The following is a 6,000-nucleotide window of genomic DNA, read 5'->3' as shown; positions in this document are numbered from 1 at the left end:
GAGGTGTCCGTTGCAGTGAGACAGGATCATGCCACTGCACTCCAGCCTGAGCGACAGAATGAGACTCCGTCTCAAAAAAAAAAAAAAAAAATTAAAATATGTTAAGAACATATAAATCAGAATGAAGATAAATGATGTTAAAGAGAACTAAGGTCTTTGCATTGTTTAGGAGGAGAATATACTAAATAATAATAGATTTAAATGAGTCAAAAATAGATGTGATAGTATCTTCAGTAACTACTAAAACTAAAAATGTATATAACATATACACTCCTTATAGACAGAGTAAGACTCTGTCACAAAAAAATAATAATTAAAAAAATACAAAAGTTAGCTGAGCATGGTGGCACAGGCCTGTAATCCCAGCTACTCAGGAGGCTGAGACAGGAGAATTGCTTGAACCTAGGAGGCGGAGGTTGCAGTGAAACAAGATCACGCCACTGCACTCCAGCCTGGGTGACAGAGTGAGACTCTGTCTTACAAAGAAAAAAGTGATATATGTATACAGTGGAATATTATTCAGCCATTAAAAAGGATGACGTTCTGACACATGCTACAATACGGATGAAGCTTGAAGACATTATGCTAAACACAAAAGGATAAATCTTGCATGGTTCCATCTAGATGAGGTGTCTGGAGTGGTCATATTCATAGAGACCAAAGTTAGATTCAAGGTTACCAGGGTTGGGGCAAGGGGAAGTAGGGCAGTTAAATTGCTTAAAGGGTACAGAGTTTCTGATCGGAGTGGTGAAAAGTTTTGGTAAGAGACAGTTGTGATGGTTGTGCAACACTGTACTTAAGGTACTTAATACCCTGAATTATAAACTTAGAAAATGATTAAGTGGCTAATTTTAAGTTATATATATTTTGCCACAATGAAAAATATAATAAAATGTATATAAATTAAAAAACTCACTCTCCATCTAACCAATTCCACATGCCAAGCAACTAAACACTTACTAGTTTCTTGAGATTTTTTTAATGTTTCTTTATGGAAAAACAAGCAAACAAGCCTAATTATTCTAATTCTTCCCCAACACCCCATCCTGTTTTAAAAAGCCAGCCAGTCATCAGCGGGTAGGACCATCACTTCCATTTCACTCTACTCACTCTACAGAATTACCATATACATAGAACCTTAAAATAACAAATTCCAATACACTGTGGTCCACAATAAGTATTTCATTAATATTTGGTGGAAGAGAGAATATAAACATTCTGCCATACCTGGTTCATTTATTCTGCCAAATGTATGCCTGGTATTGTGTTTTCTGGTCTTGAAACACGTTTCACAAAAATCAAAGTCATCACAGTTTCTGCATTTGAATCTGGATCCATTGATAGGAAATATCTGACATCCATCACACCTACTTGTAAAATAGCAACTGAGGTAAGAAAGGTCATTTATTAAACTTAATTCAACAGAAAACCATTCGTCCCAAAGCAAATCTAGCAATCATAAAAATAACTCACGTAACCCCAGGATGAATACTGGGCACCAACACCATTTCTGATAGCAACCCAGTACAGTGAGACTGCTGGTGAAAGTTGTCAATGATATCTTTTCCATTGGCACTGAAAGCTAGGACAGAACAGAAATCACCTGATCCATCTTCCTCTTCACCAATAAAAACCTGAACTTAAAACTGCACCTAGCCATGTCATACTACATTGTAGTTATTTGTTTTTTACAGAGTCTATCTTTCAGAGATAGGTACTAAAATACTTATGGATGAAATAATACATGATGTCAGTGCCTGGTTTCAAAATAATCACAAGAAAGGAGCATGAATAATTTTGGCTGTGAAGTGACAATCGTTAAAGCCAGGTAATGAGCACATGGAGGTTCATTGTAAACTACATTCCTTATTTTTGCATTAGGTTTAAAATAGGACATTTTGGTTTTTAATTACACCAAGTCAACAATTCCATATAATACCTTTGGAATCTCAGGGAATAAAAACCACATTAATAACGTGAAGACTTCTTTTGTCCTTTGATAAGAGCAACGTGTCACTCAAAACAAAGAAACCAAATTCTTATTTCTAAAATTTGTCGTTTTGATTTGCAAATATTTTAACAATCTCTTAAGCAAAGAAAAATGTTAAAGTAAAATATTAAATAATCCATTTGTTCTTATGTAACATGAGAAGCTCTAGGAACCTCTCACCACTGGGGAACCACCACCAACTGTAGCCATTTTCTAAGTGATTTGATGAAAAGAGAGGCTTCCACAAGGTTCAAACAAACAAACAAACAATCTCTTTATGGCATCAAGAGTTTATAAAACTATACACATACTTATTTCTCATGCAACTGTTAAAACAGACATAGTATACCTTTCAAAGCGTGCCACGGATTTGATTTGGAATCTCAATAGTATCATATTAAATATAATCTGAGAATTGTTTCCAGTTCCTAATTCCCATCATTAGCACATTTCCATTTCTTAAATTCAGTCCTAAATTTTTATACAGCATGAAAAACAGAGCCAGGTGTGGTGGCTCACACCTGTAATTCCAACTCTTTGGGAGGCCGAGGTGGGCAGATCAATAGGTAAGGAGTTCGAGACCAGCCTGGCCAACATGGTGAAACCCCATCTCTACTAAAAATACAAAAATTAGCCAGGCACGGTGGTGGGCACCTGTAATCCCAGCTACTCTGGAGGCTGAGACCGGAGAATTGTTTAAACCCGGGGGCGGAGGTTGCAGTGAGCTGAGATGGCGCCACTGCACTCCAGCCTGGTCATGGGAGGAGAAAGAAAAAGCAGTCCTGACAGTCAGGAGCTGGCCTGTTAATGTCAATGTTAGGCCATTTCACAGAACAACTGACAGGACAAGTTTACAGAACACGAACAATCAGATAAGGCCACTCTGTGACTGATGAATCAGGGTACAACCAAAACCCCTCCTTAACCACGTGTGATTAAAGTCAAGTCTAATCCAAACCACAAACAACCACAGAGTCCCCTATCCTGGTGATATGAATGACTGCTTCCTTACCAATCATGACGTTAGCATGGCTCCATTCTTTCTGCCTGCTAGGTAAATTTATTAAGACATCCTGTCTTAGAATTACCCCTGCTTTCTCAACCCCTCCCGCAAATACCCAACATAAACTTCCTTAGTCCTCGCGCACTGCCTCTGATGGAGACACCCATTCCCCAAGGTGTGTGTTCTCCTGCACTGCAATGAGTTAATATTAATAAATCTGATTGTTTCACTGCAGGTAAGTTCCTCTGTGGCCTTTGGTAGAAGGCACTGATGAGCAAAGGAACATGCTATCTCTTTCTTCACGCTTGTTTTCTTTTCTGTGTGCTTGAACAAAAAGAAATACTATGTACACATGCATTAATGAAAAGTTAACATCAGGAATTTTATTACTCATATAATATTACCTTTCACAACCCCCACACTCTGATGAGTCACAGCCCCCATTTGTATTTTGATGTGGTGACAGAGGCTTTGACCCGCACTTTATCACCAATCTTGATGTGAGAAGAAGAATTGGGTGGAGGATAGCCTACAGATTTCAATAACAAATCATTATAATCAGTATTCATTTATGGGAATTCTGTCTCTAAGAAAAAGCAAAAGTACTAAACAAAGAATGTGCTCACCTGTAAGTTCCACATGAATGTACCTAACCCAGTAGGTGCCCCCTTTATGCTGCCAGTCACACTGCACATTGAGATCATGCAATCCATCTCTGTCCAGCTTGATGACTTTGCCAACATCACCTTCGCACATTTCTTCGCACGCAGGTCCAGGTCCACTTGTCCTGCGGAAGGAAAGACTCAGTGAGAAGGGCATGCCCTGCTCAGACTCCCTCCTTGCCAGCAGCAAGCCTCCACCACATGGCGATGAGTAACACTCTGCCCTTCAGGAATCTGCCGACTACACACACTGTCCGTGACGAAGGGCTCACCTTTCCCAGTGTTACACTCGGTTCTTCTGGGTAAGCACCTTCTGCCTCCTGGGTCTTCCTTCCCTGCTCTCCAAGCACCTAACTTGATAGGACACAGGATTCAATGTGTTTAACACAGTTAGAACCATGTTAGCTATTACTAATATGATCAAATGTTCCCCAAGTTGCTGAAGTTTCAGCCGCTTTCACTCTTCTTCTAAGACTCCTCTGAGAGAATCTGTCAGCCCCACTAGCTCTTTAATTGATGAAGATTGCAGCAATGCCCAAGGCTTATCTGATAGCAGAGGCCGCAGAAGCAGCACAGAGAGCATGGGGTGGGAAGGAAGGAGGGCCGCAGGTGTCGCATGGGCACTGGCTGGACTAACTAGCAGACAGGTTCATTCACCACGATGGGAAACGGCAGCTACTAGAGAAAGCCAGCTGAATTTCGGACATGTTGTGATTTGCATGCACTGCACCTCCAACCAGAGATGTGAATGGGAGAGCCAGAGTTGAAAGTGCTTACATCATAAATGCTGAAGCAGCAATCATAGGTCTGTGGGAGCAAGAGGGGAGAAAACGTAGGTCTGTGGAAGCAAGAGGAGAGAAAACTCAAGAAGAGTGGGCAGAATACGCCATAGTTATGGGTGAAGCCACATGGACTTCCAGGACATAAAGAACGAGCAGAGAGAAGAGCTCCCTAGAAACATGGAAAGAAACTCAGAAGAGCTGCATTCTAGACCCAAAGGAAGGCAAAGCCAAGCAAGGCTACAGTCTCAGCCACCCTGAATGCCACAGGCAAGCCACGTGCTTCCGGGACAGAGGCCCCTGGATTCAGCAGGGAACAGACCGTGAGCCATGGTCCAACAGGGTGACTGGGCCACAAGGCCCTGGGATGTAGGGGAGGAGGGAAGAGGTGAACACAGACTTCTCTTCTGGGATAAAGGGTGACACTGAGAAGAGGGTGTGAGCCATGGGGTTCTTCAAGTGTGGCTCTGAACATGGCGACAAAGGCTGACTCGAAAACACTCGTTACCATGAATACAGGGTTATATTCCCTACTGCAACTCAACAAATGGTGAGCCCACGTGAACCCCAGGACTTTAGCACATCCATGAACTCACTCATAAAAGAACACTGTACAAACAACACAAGTTTAAGACGGCAGCTATTTCATCAAGAAGCACCATGTACTGACCTGCAAAGGCCTGTTTAGTTGATTTATTTATTTTGTGCTTTTCTAACTTGCTTCCAGCGAGGTTCACCAACTGAGCCCAGACAGACAGCATGGGCTCTGTGAAGGGCAGGTTGTTCACATTAAAGGCCACGGCAGGGAGCTGGAGAGGACACAGAAGCTGTCAGCGTGTGGCCAATATGACTAACAAATGAAACTTTCTGAAAGTCATCAAAACCATGGGCTTAATCCTGAAATGCCACACATACCCCTAAGCCTTTTTATAGCTGAAAATAATCATTTTTTAAAATGACATTAAAGGCAAGATAGAGACTTACACATATAATAAGTATAATCTATGTTAATTTGTCTTTACAAACCTGTCAACAATAATTACATCAGTGTGGTGGTTACTATCTTCTCAGGTATTTTCTATATACGTCAAGTTTTCCACAACATGTACATATTTCTATAATAATAAAAAAGAGTACTTTACAGAAAATATAGTCAGTCCGGGCAAGGTGGCTCACAACTGTAATCCCAGCACTTTGGGAGGCCGAGGCGGGTGGATCACCTGAGGTCAGGAGTTTGAGACCAGCCCGGCCAACATAGTGAAACCCCATCTCTACTAAAAATACAAAATTAGCCAGGCGTGGTGGCACACACCGTAATCCCAGCTACTCAGGAGGCTGAGGCAGGAGAATCGCTTGAACCCGGGAGGCAAAGGTTGCAGAGGGCCGACAAGATCGTGCAATTGCACTCCAGCCTGGGTGACAAGAGCAAGATTCCATCTCAAAAAAAAAGGAAAAGAATATATAGTAAGATTGCACTTGGGCTACATGAAAATAATGTAAATGACTCCTTCTCCCTGTGCATCCTTGATTCATAGGTTAAGATGACAGTAGCTGCTACATTAAGTC

The 6,000-nt window shown here is 41.5% G+C and overlaps 1 pseudogene; it reads right to left on the bottom strand.

Moving 5' to 3' along the window:
• Positions 1-963: 963 nt before the first annotated feature.
• LOC129527349 (putative HERC2-like protein 3) overlaps positions 964-6,000 on the bottom strand; it is a 36,789-nt pseudogene continuing 31,752 nt past the window's right edge.

This window comes from Gorilla gorilla, chromosome 18, assembly GCF_029281585.2.
Source record: "Gorilla gorilla gorilla isolate KB3781 chromosome 18, NHGRI_mGorGor1-v2.1_pri, whole genome shotgun sequence".
Taxonomy (NCBI): domain Eukaryota; kingdom Metazoa; phylum Chordata; class Mammalia; order Primates; family Hominidae; genus Gorilla; species Gorilla gorilla.
Note: the sequence above shows the minus strand (reverse complement) of the source record. Positions and strands in the feature narration are given on the sequence as shown.